Genomic DNA, 13,180 nt, shown 5'->3' with positions numbered 1-13,180 from the left:
CAGGTTGTCACTTTCAAAGAAAGAAAAGACAGTAATACTTTCCAAATTTGCAGTGAATGAACTATCCGAACATATAAATACTTTCTGCTTTAACTCGTCTTCTAGAGGCCACAGTTCACTGATGTTAATAAATGCTTTAAAGCTAATCCATTGGCATTAAACTTTTAAAAGACCCACTACACGCAGTTCAGATCCTGTAAGAGATTTCCTTCCAGCATGCAGATTGAAGAGGTTGACAGTGTTAAATTTCTGGGATTACAACTCGATAATAAATTCAGTTGGGAAGGACATACCACATGTGGATAAACAAGCACTGTAGCGTTTGAGATATACAGAGGTGAGCGACTGTGCCAAGACTTAGCCCAGTACACTGCTAGTAGCACCACGACACCATAATCATGAATGAAATTAAAATCTAAAGCTGCCTATTCAAAATTTGTCAACATTTTCTTTAGTGTAATAATGTTTAAACTGTCAAGCATCAGACTGATTAGGTCAATCTTTTACCCAAATACATCGTTTTAAGGAAAAAATGTTGTTGTTGTGGTCTTCAGTCCTGAGACTGGTTTGATGCAGCTCTCCATGCTACTCTATCCTGTGCAAGCTTCTTCATCTCCCAGTACCTACTGCAACCAACATCCTTCTGAATCTGCTTAGTGTATTCATCTCTTGGTCTCCGTCTACGATTTTACCCACCACGCTGCCTTCCAATACTAAACTGGTGATCCCTTGATGCCTCAGAACATGTCCTACCAACCAATCCCTTCTTCTGGTCAAGTTGTGCCACAAACTCCTCTTCTCCCCAATTCTATCCAATACCTCCTCATTAGTTATGTGATCCACCCATCTAATCTTCAGCATTCTTCTGTAGCACCACATTTCGAAAGCTTCTATTCTCTTCTTGTCCAAACTATTTATCGTCCATGTTTCACTTCCATACATGGCTACACTTCATACAAAAACTTTCAGAAACGACTTCCTGACACTTAAATCTATACTCGATGTTAACAAATTTCTCTTCTTCCGAAATGCTTTTCTTGTCATTGCCAGTCTACATTTTATATCCTCTCCACTTCGACCATCATCAGTTATTTTGCTCAGCAAATAGCAAAACTCCTTTACTACTTTATGTGTCTCATTTCCTAATCTAATACCCTCAGCATCGCCTAACTTAATTCGACTACATTCCATTATCCTTGTTTTGCTTTTGTTGATGTTCATCTTATATCCTCCTTTCAAGACACTATCCATTCCATTCAACTGCTCTTCCAAGTCCTTTGCTGTCTCTGACAGAATAACAATGTCATCGGCGAACCTCAAAGTTTTTATTTCTTCTCCATGGATTTTAATACCTACTCCAAATTTTTCTTTTGTTTCCTTTACTGCTTGCTCAATATACAGATTGAATAACATCGGGGAGAGGCTACAATCCTGTCTCACTCCCTTCCCAACCACTGCTCCCCTTTGATGTCCCTAGACTCTTATAACTGCCATCTGGTTTCTGTACAAATTGTAAATAGCTTTTCGCTCCCTGTATTTGACCCCTGCCCCCTTCAGAATTTGACAGAGAGTATTCCAGTGAACATAGTCAAAAACTTTCTCTAAGTCTACAAATGCTTTGAAAAGTAGATTTGACTTTCCTTAATCTAGCTTCTAAGATATGTCATAGGGTCAGTATTGCCTCATGTGTTCTGATATTTCCACGGAATCCAAACTGATCTTCCCTGAGGATGGCTCCTACCAGTTTTTCCATTCGTCTGTAAAGAATTCCCATTAGTATTTTGCAGCCGTGAATTATTAAACTGATAGTTCGGTAATTTTCAGATCTGTCAATACCTGCTTTCTTTGGGATTGGAATTGCTATATTCTTCTTGAAGTCTGAGGGTATTTCGCCTGTCTCATACATCTTGCTCACCAGATGGTAGAGCTTTGTCGGGACTGGCTCTCCCAAGGCTGTCAGTAGTTCTAATGGAATGTTGTCTACTCCCGGAGCTTTGTTTCGACTCAGGTCTTTCAGTGCTCTGTCAAACTCTTCACGCAGTATCATATCTCCCATTTCATCTTCATCTACATCCTCTTCCATTTCCATAATATTTTCCTCAAGTACATCGCCCTTGTATAGACCCTCTATGTACTCCTTCCTCCTTTCTGCTTTCCCTTCTTTGCTTAGAACTGGGTTTCCATCTGAGCTCTTGATATTCATACAAGTTGTTCTCTTTTCTCCAAAGGTCTCTTTAATTTTCCTGTAGGCAGTATCTGTCTTACCCCTAGTGAGATAAGCCTCTACATCCTTACATTTGTCCTCTAGCCATCCCTGCTTAGCTATTTTGCACTTCCTGTCGATCTCATTTTTGAGACGTTTGTATTCCTTTTTTCCTGCTTCATTTACTGCATTTTTATATTTTCTCCTTTCATCAATTAAATTCAATATTTCATCTGTTACCCAATGATTTCTACTAGCCCTCGTCTTTTTACCTACTTGATCCTCTGCTGCCTTCACTACTTCATCCCTCAAAGCTACCCATTCTTCTTCTACTGTGTTTCTTTCCCCCATTCTTGTCAATTGTTCCCTTATGCTCTCTCTGAAACTCTGTAAAACCTCTGGTTTAGTCAGTTTATCCAGGTCCCATCTCCTTAAATTCCCACCTTTTTGCAGTTTCTTCAGTTTTAATCCACAGTTCATAACCAATAGATTGTGGTCAGAGTCCCCATCTGCCCCTGGAAATGTCTTACAATTTAAAACCTGGTTCCTAAATCTCTGTCTTACCTATATATAAATTATCTGAAACCTATCAGTATCTCCAGGCTTCTTCCATGTATACAGCCTTATTTTATGATTCTTGAATCAAGTGTTAGCTATGATTAGGTTGTGCTCTGTGCAAAATTCTACCAGGCGGCTTCCTCTTTCGTTTCTTACCCACAATCCATATTCACCTTCTACGTTTCCTTCTCTCCCTTTTCCTACTGACGAATTCCAGTCACCTGTGAGTATTAAATTTTCGTCTCCCTTCACTATCTGAATAATTTCTTTTATTTCATCATACATTTCTTCAATTTCTTCGTCATCTGCAGAGCTCGTAGGCATATAAACTTGTACTACTGTGGTAGGTGTGGGCTTTGTATCTCTCTTGGCCACAATAATTCGTTCACTATGCTGTTTGTAGTAGCTTACCCGCATTCCTATTTTCCTATTCATTATTAAACCTACTCCTGCATTACCCCTATTTAATTTTGTACTTATAACCCTGTATTCACCTGACCAGAAGTCTTGTTCCTCCTGCCATCGAACTTCACTAATTCCCGCTATATCTAACTTTAACCTATCTATTTCCCTTTTTTAAATTTTCTAAGCTACCTGCTCGATTAAGGGATCTGACATTCCACGCTCCGATCCGTAGAACGCCAGTTTTCTTTCTCCTGACAACTACATCCTCTTGAGTAGTCCCCGCCCGGAGATCCCAATGGAGGACTATTTTACCTCCGGAATCTTTTACCCAAGAGGACGCCATCATCATTTAACCATACAACAAAGCTGCATGCCCTCGGGAAAAATTGCGGGCGTAGTTTCCCCTTGCTTTCAGCCATTCACAGTACCAGCACAGCAAGGCCGTTTTGGTTAGTGTTACAAGGCCAGATCAGTCAATCATTCAGACTGTTGCCCCTGCAACTACTGGAAAGGCTGCTGCCGCTCTTCAGGAACCACACGTTTGTCTGGCCTCTCAACAGATACCCCTCCATTGTGGTTGCACCTACAGTACGGCTATCTGTATCGCTGAGGCACGCAAGCCTCCCCACCAACGGCAAGGTCCATGGTTCATGGGGAGGGTGGTTCAAAAATGGTTCAAATGGTTCTGAGCACTATGGGACTTAACATCTGAGGTCATCAGTCCCCTAGACTTTAAACTACTTAAATCTAAGGACACCACACACATCCATGCCCGAGGCAGGATTCGAGCCTGCGACCGTAACAGACGCGCGGTTCCGAACTGAAGTGCTTAGAACCGCTCGGCCACCGCGCCCGGCTGAGGGGGGGAAGGAAAAAATAAGTGGTGTTAAATAAAAAAACTAGGAAGCTAGAAATTGGTCATAATGTGCAGATGTATGTCAAAATTAACTGATTAAAGCAATATCTTGGTCAGAATCCGGTTTTAAGAAAAATTGAGGGCGCTAAATATTAGACTTGTAAATGTGAAAATTTGTATGACGCTTTGTTCAACATTAAATTAATAACTACCTGACCCAATTAAGCTACCTCTAATAGTTTTTGAGTAATTTACTGAAAACTAAATTTAAACATCCTTATTTGTAGTAGATTAAGTATCTGTTATATTAACACTAGGAAGTTTTGGTTACAACATGTGATGAGACCTATTAAATAATATAGCAATATCAAATTTTAGGACTGTGATGTTAATAACAACCAATACAAGGTCTCTTAAAGTTGTAGTTCAGAAGTCATGTTCTACTGTCAGTTCCATTCTAAAAATTCTATAAGGCAAAGTTTTAATACAGGCAAGCTAAAACTTTTTCTGTGATTTTAATCAACTTACATATATTCATACAAAAAATTACGAAGATTCTAAATTTATTCATAACATTGTTACTATATACTGTGTGTCCAAGAAAGCATCTGTTTAGGGACTACTACTGTGGGTATAGGGCGGGTGACAGCAGGTGTTCCCTTGGCTGTCCGCTGCGCCACATATATAAATACAGCCCGAGAGAATGCGAGTTGCCTCGGATGACGTCAGAGACAGGCTGTTACAAAACGCTCATTTTCAGTAATAATAGAAAGTGAACTCATGAGGACTGTACACCGTCCTGGATCGCTTGGATTTCGCAAAAGTAACTGTCAGTGTACCGCCCTTAATGTTAACAAATCCACATGGCAAGTGGCGACAATTATTTTCCACTTTTGTGGCGAGCATTTATTTCGATTATCAATGGTCAGGGTGAAAGACAATTTACTAGGAACTTACTGTAGAGGTCGCCTCTGAACTGCTCATAGTGCTGTTTAGGATAGAGGGATTTACTGTTAGTATGAACATAATGAATATTACAAAGTCGTGTGTGTGAAACTTTACCAAATATATGTATCAATTAGAACTCAAAATTTTAATTTATAATCGTAGTCCTGATCCCCCTGAGCAAATAGATAATAGAAACATTTGTTTCAGTGGGCTGGACAAGAATGTGGACTTGCAGACTGGGAACTATTGTCAGTGTGTTCTCCATCACTCTCTGACTGACCACAGAAATAGTTGCCAGGCTCTTGTAAAAGACAGTGAACAACATTTACAACAATTCCAACTTCCTCCTATGACTAATGATTATTAATATGTTATTCAACCCATGGCCCCACACACAGAATTGTTGAAGTGCCTAAAAAAGTCTGTATTTGCAGTGAGAGTGATGGCAGATGTAGGAGATACAAATATAAAAAAACTTGCATATTTTGTTTATTTTCAGTATATTAGGTCATATGGGATCATATTCTGGGGTAACTCATCAAACTGAGCAGAAGCTTTTAGCATGCAAAAGTGTGTAATAAGGATCATTTGTGGTGTAAATTCACGAAAACATGTTCAAGGAACTTTGTATTCTGACCAGTGCTTCTCAGTATATTTATTCCTTAATGAAATTTGTTACAAGTAATATATTTCTATTTCCAACCAATAGCTTAGTACATAGTATCAATACTAGGAATAAGAACGATCTACATAAAGGCCTAAAACCACTTACCTTGGTCCAAAAAGGGGTCCAATATTCAGGAACACAAATTTTCAAGTAATTGCCAGCAACCATTAAAAGTTGGTTTCAGATAAAGCAGTGTTTAAAGAGAGTTTGAAAAACTTTTTGATAGGCAACTCCTTCTACTCTACATACGAATATATCAACAGAGACTGTTAGGCCGGCTTAAGTAAAAAGTCTGTTAGATTTCAGTTTTGACAGCACTTAGTTACAACAATCAAGATTAGGTATTTTGTGTATGATTAATTTATTAATAGTGCATAACAATGGTTCATTCTGACAGCATATTAATTCTGTAAATATTAGCTGTTCCAGTTTATTACATTTTATTCACCTATTTTGACGATATCCTGACAAATGATCAGGATAGTAAATACTATATTCAAATGTTTTATGTTTTTTATGTTATACTTTCTGACTTGTTCCACAACCATGAGAATCATCTAATTTTTTGGCTGTATGGAACGAAAACTGAATCTGATCGAATCTAATCTTGATAACAGATACATCTATCTATGCCTCTCTGAAAAGCCAAAGAAAACACTGAAAGGAGAGTATCCACAGCATCTCTCATGACCTATACACAAATAAAGGCATGTCCTCACTTTAGCCAAGACCATCTACCGTACATTGTGGGCCTTACATGAGCTCAGTTGTTTTGTAATCCAGTTCAGTTCTTACTTGCAGGTGAATTTAATGTAAGTGGTCCATTTATTGCTTTTGCACTGTATGCTGTTGCGAATGTTTCTAATTATGCATAAGTTTGTAAGAAAGAAGGAGAGAAAAATCGATTCTGATTAGTTCACTGCCGTCATGTGAACCGAAAAATAAGTACACACTACTAGAATAGCCTTATTACTTATCTGTAGCAGCTTAATGTTATCACCGGAGTCGTTATTTGGAGACTGATAGAACTTTGGAGTTGCAATTTCAGTATTTCATAGGCGGCAGAGCAATAATCATAACTACAAGTAATATAAAATCAAAATCTGCCAATAAAAATACACCTAGATTGGCCTGTGTCACCCAAAAATCGCGTTAATCATCAAGAATATCACCCAACCGGCGGTGGCTGCATTTCTTGAAAAATTCTGCTCAAAATTCTATAATTAGTAGCCCAAATAGCAAATTACAGCCTGGTCAGTGATAATCAGATATGAAAACCAGTGTTTGTACCAAAAGATGGGAGGGTTTTGTGGGGAACTCAAGGGGTACATGATGACAGCACATTCTACAGTTCGTTTGTTTCTATAATTTTTTTTCAGTGGGCTGCTTAAATTCATCTGTGCCAATGGTGGCCTGCCCCCCCCCCCAAATTCGTCCAGAATCTATTTACGCTATATACTATACTATACTAAATTAAGCTTCTTCAGCAGTTCTCTGATTATCTTCAAACTATAATGTCTTTTTTTAAAAAACAATTATAGAAGCCACTTCTAAAAGCAAACTGTACATTTTGACAGCAAATAATGTGAAATGAAATGATCGATTATCTTACATATATTATGCTGCTGGCCCTAAAAAAATTGTCAATAGAATGTTTACTATATTGACATGTTACCGTTATTCTCTTTGGGTTTCACAAAAAACTGTCAGTGTTTTTCTGTTTTCATTGTGTGAGAGATATAAAGTAAAATAAAGGGAGAAGTACATGTTAAATTGGGCAACTTATTGCTGACCCCAATGTGACTGGTGAGACTTAATTAGAGGCGAAATTTTCGAAGTGATTTTTTCAACCTGAATTCGCTGTATACTGTATTTAAAAATACACAAGATCTCAATAGAAAATGGTCATGAAGAGCATAATCTTTAATTTTAAGCAGGAAATTGATAATGTAAGTGTTGAGCTACCACCAGTTGGAATGCAGTCTCTTGAGGAGGGACAAATTGCATCAGTTCAATCCATTCCGTCAACATCGTCATCTATGCCAGTCCAAGATCTTCTCTTACGACTGCAGAATTGGAAAATGAGATTAAGACGCTTCGAAAACCAAGCAGAGGATAAGCCAGACATATCATTTGGTCAAGCCGAAGCGAAATTTACATTCTCTGGTACAGCAATGGAGGCGAATAAATTGCTACTTGCTAGCTCAGCTGGAACCAAAATTTGTTGAAAATATATTGGCTCTACCTACAAATGATAAATACAATGAACATTCTCTTGAGAAAGAGTGAATTTTGGCCATGTATAAAGAAGGTGAAAAACTAAAAAAAAGGTTGAATGACTTAGAAATTGGCAATACGAGGCCTAACCAATTACTAAGAAAAATGTAGGGCTATGCTGGTAGTATTGTGTCGGACAATATCTTAAAAATAATTTGTCTGGACTAACTTCTTAGTAGCAGTCAAAGTATTGTAATTATATCTGACGAAACAGTGGATAAGATAGCTCAAATGGCAGATCATATGGTATGAATGCACACTCTTGAGGAGGTTCAAATTGCACCAGTTTAGTCCATTCTGTCAACATCGTCGTCAATGCCAGTCCAAGATCTTCTCTTATGAGATTAAGACACTTCGAAAACCAAGCAGGCAAAAACTGTGCAGCAGAAATACAGGCAGAGCAAAATTCGACAAAAACGGTAAATATTACTATTATCATTTTAAATGTGGCACCTGATGTAAGCCTGAAAAATATGGCGAGCCTTGCCAGTGGCAAGATAAGGAAAACTAGAAAAGGCAGACACAATAGTAGCTGTGTGTTCTTAAATATTGAAATTGTGGATGATATTTTTGGTAGTTAGTGGTGCCTACTTGTCTGTTATTTTTATCAGAGATAAAAATTTATGATTCAAAGCTATTAACCAATGATTTAGGGCTCAAACGCATTTTGAATGCCCATTAATTGTAGTAGAGGTATCAGAAGGCATATTGGTGACTGATTTCCTTCATCATTATGGTTTACCCGTTGATGTTAAAAACAGACACCAAATTAAAAATTTCAGCAGAGGTAACCGCTGTGAATGCTAAATACTCAGTGAGCTCACTCTATGCAACATACCAGTTACCCAAATTTTGGAAAAGTTTCCTGAACTAACAAAACATCCATTGTACCAATGTCATTGAAGCACAAAGTCAGGATTATATTACTACATCTAGTGACCTAACAGTATGCAGTAAGGTTAGATCCACATAAATTGCAAATTGCTAAAATTTCAATTTCTGTTAAATAATGGTGTTATACATCATTCACAATCATGATGGACTCGTCCAATACACCTTGTAATGAAACCAAATCGTCAGTGGTGAATTTGCGAAGATTATCACCATCTGCATGATAGGACTCTCCCATACTATAATCCACTTCCATGAGCTGATGATGTAATGCATCAGAGAAGATAAACTGCTTTGCCAAGATCGCTAATAATAACCTTTATTCTCAATAACGGGTTTTGGTAATGAATGGTACAATCGTCAGCTCTCGATGGACGGGTTATTGCATATTTCTTAAAATAGCAATAGAAGTGCTGTTTCTCATGAACATTTTGTCCACAACAGAGCACATCATTAGAGTGAGAGTGCTGCTAGTCTCTAGAATAGAAAACTGATACCTTGTCATGTTAGGATTAAAACAACTATATACAAAGTCATTCAACATAAACACCCATCTTACGTCGCTCACAACAGAAATATCATTACAGCCAGTGTTCGTCTAGACTGTAGACCCTAGAATTCATGGAACTGGAGTCTGATATGGGAGAGTCCTTTCATGCAGACGGCGATAATCTCCACAAACTCGCGACTAGCCATTTGATTTCACAAAAAGGTGCAGTGGACTAGCATCTGAATCTCCGGAGTTGGCTCTGAGCACTATGGGACTTAACATCTATGGTCATCAGTCCCCTGGAACTTAGAACTACTTAAACCTAACTAACCTAAGGACATCACACAGCACCCAGTCATCACGAGGCAGAGAAAATCCCTGACCCCACCAGGAATCGAACCAGGGAACCCGCGCGTGGGAAGCGAGAAGGCTACTGCACGACCACGAACTGCGGATTGTCTCCAGAGTAATACGCCTAGCATCTAAATTTATTCTTTAAACAGTTGAATAAGTAACCTCTTGTAACAAATTATAGACAATCAGTATTTGGTGTACCACAGCTAACAGTCTTAGAAAATTTAATTAAAACTGCAGAGGCAAAGCTAGGTTCAGAAAGGCTTGAACTAGAAACGACCCAAAGCAGTTTATGAACTTAGAGCATTCTTAGGGGTCATCAATTTCTACTATCAGTGTTTGGAATGTGCTTCTGAAAACCAATCTTTGCTGAATGATTACCTAAAATAAATAATGAAAAATGGCCAAAGATGTATTGATGGACAGAAGAAGCAATTTCTCAGTGCCAAAAATGCATACAAGATCTCACAAGTGCTACACTTTTGAAATTGCCTGATTTGTAAAACAACTCAAATTATTTGTGAATGCATGGGATTTTGTGGCAGCTGCTGTACTTTAACAGTGGCAAGATTAACAGTATTAACCGACTCGATTTTTTTCAAATAGTTCACAATGGCAAACAAGAAGTATTCCACCTATGACAGAGAGCACGTAAGTATATGCATGGCTGTCAAATATTCCAGATATCTGTTTAAAAGAAAGAGATTTAATTATTTATACTAACATGTGCATTTAATCAAAAGAATGTGAAAGCAACGCCAGTCCAGTTACATTACCTGCAGTATATTTCACAGTTTGCAACAGATCTGCAACATGTATTGGGTAAAGAACATATTGTTGTTGATAGCTTTTCAAGGCTTGAAGAATTAATTCCAGTTAAGTTTGAAGACAGAGTCCAAGAACAAGAAGATGATGAAGAGAATCATCAACTACAGTTCAGCTGTCATACCTCAATTACATTAAAATACCATTTGACACATGGAGGAAAACAATTCTGTGTCAACAAAATTATTTGTCATTGTATTAATAAAGCATTTAGATATCCCATTTCCTAACTCTATGGTAATTTGGCTCATCCAGGCGTTAATACGATTGTAAAAACGATCTCCTCAATGGTTGTCTGGCAAATGTAAAAAAGTATGCCCAAAATTCAATGAAAAGATATACTGTTTGATAGAAAACAAAATATAACATGTTTAAGGGTCATTACCCCACTATCCTAGTAATGACGAACACCTCAGGATAATTCACCTTGACTTCCTAGGACCAGTGCCTCCTTCTGATGAATGTACTTATTCCTTAACATGCATCGATAGAGTTACAAAGTGGACAGAGTTAGTACCTCTTCCGGACGTACAAGTCAAAGCAGTTTCATGTTTTCTGTAGTTGGATCTCTACATTTGAAACGCCATACCAAATAGTGAATGACCGTGGAAGACAGTTTAACTCTGGGCTAACACAATCAAAAATACCTGGTTGTAACCAAACTAAACTACAGCATGTTATTCTCAATCAAATGGAAAAATCCAAAGCTTTCATCAGACACTTAAAGTATCCATCCATGCCAATCCAGCTGTTGAATGGACTCAACTAATACCTGTAATCCTTCTTGGACTTCGATGCTCCATTAGAGAAAACATTAACACTGTAGTTTCAATAATGTTTAAAGCTTGCCCATCAGGATACAGGTGATTTTTTTGAAGAGTATGACACAGCTGAAACAGTATATGAATCATCTGGAACCTGTACACAAGGCCTCAGAAACTCAACACATGTGTTTCTAAGGGCTGACCAGGACCATACGAGGTAACTGAAAGGACTCCAAGATTATCTGGACCCTTTCAGTTATCTCAAATGGAAGACCAAGCGGATATTTTTTTCAAAGAAGTTCACAATAGCACAGAAGAAGTGTTCTATCTATGACAGAGAGCTACTTAATACATAAACGATTTCTGCATTGCTATGTGTCAGTAGGAAGTTTGCTATGGTAATATTGGCATAATAGTGTCACTTTCTTGAGGATCTAACAAGGAAAGAAGATTGTTACTCTATCATTATTACAATTTGGTTTCAATTGAATACAGGACAAAAAATAAAATAAAGGAAAATCACATGTTAAACTGAGTCCTTAAAGTTCTTGGTGTGAACCTATATTTTGTGCTTTCATGTTTTATTAATATTTATTTTATCATTGTGTGTTGTGTTTGAGGTTAATTGCAAAATTTCCCATTACGATTTGGATACTTTTCCCATTGAGTGTTCTTCCACAAGCGAAATCAGATATCTGAGAGTAAAAATTTCAAAGAAGTTCACAACAGCGCAGAAGAAGTGTTCTATCTATGACAGAGCGCTACTTAATACATAACGATTTCTGCCTTGCTACATTTCAATTGGAAGTTTGAAGTGGTAATATTTGCATAATAGTGTCACTTTCTTGAGGATCTAACAAGGAAAGAAGATTGTTACTCTATTATTATTACAATTTGGTTTTAATTGAATACAAGACAAAAAATAAAATGAAGGAAAATCATATGTTAAACTGAGTCCTTAAAGCTCTTGGTGTGAACCTATATTTTGTGCTTTCGTGTTTTATTAATATTTATTTTATCATTGTGTGTTGTGTTTGAGGTTAATTGCAAAATTTTCCATTACGATTTGGATACTTTTCACATTGAGTGTTCTTCCACAAGCGAAATCAGATATCTGAGAGTAAAAATTATTTAGGTTTTACAGTAACACAACAATGCTGATGCCCTGACAGTATATAAATAAGACCAGAAGTTGATGAAGCAATTTTCATTAAATAACATTTAAGTGGAAAAATCAGGTTTAATGAAGGCAAAAACTGTAGTTGTTTCGATGTTATTAATTAGGCAAGAAAAAATATTGGCTATTATTTATTCACTTATCAATACTGTTTTATGTGTTTGTATGAACTCATCTTTTTTCGCTAATAAATAAGTGTTGATGTGACTTTTCATGCTTTCCCGACGGATCTGTTGCAAATACGCTTCTCGGGTTTGCCGCCGGATCGCATTGTAAGTGTTGATGTTTGAAATGTAGTTTCACTTCTAAGCACTTTATCATGCAGTATTCATCAAGAGCATACGTTTCAAAGTTTATTTTATCATTAATAAACTTTATCGATACTAGTTTTTCAATTCCGATGCGTAAGTACAGTAAACCTCTTACATTCACAGAAAATTCCCTACGTCAGATTACTGTCTAGCCAAGTGCGATCAGTAATAACGATTTTGTTGATAGCCCATGCATCCAAATGGGGCAAACTTTTTCACCAAGTTTTGCCACCGCTAGTAGGGGGCGGCTTTATTGTGACATTGAGGATTCCATAATTTTCCACTCAAGCATTTGCCATATTTCCTTTATGACCACCCCACACTTGCTCTATGGGATGGAGTATGTATTGTGACAGTACATTTCGTGGGGATGAACTTCCATTTGATATTGGCACATACTAATAACATCTAGTATTTTCTCAAAAACATGTACATACTTTAAAAGCAATACTCG

Source organism: Schistocerca piceifrons, chromosome 1 (assembly GCF_021461385.2).
Source record: "Schistocerca piceifrons isolate TAMUIC-IGC-003096 chromosome 1, iqSchPice1.1, whole genome shotgun sequence".
In the NCBI taxonomy this organism is placed as follows: Eukaryota; Metazoa; Arthropoda; class Insecta; order Orthoptera; family Acrididae; genus Schistocerca; species Schistocerca piceifrons.
The sequence above is the reverse complement of the archived record's forward strand: the minus strand, read 5'-3'. Positions refer to the sequence as shown.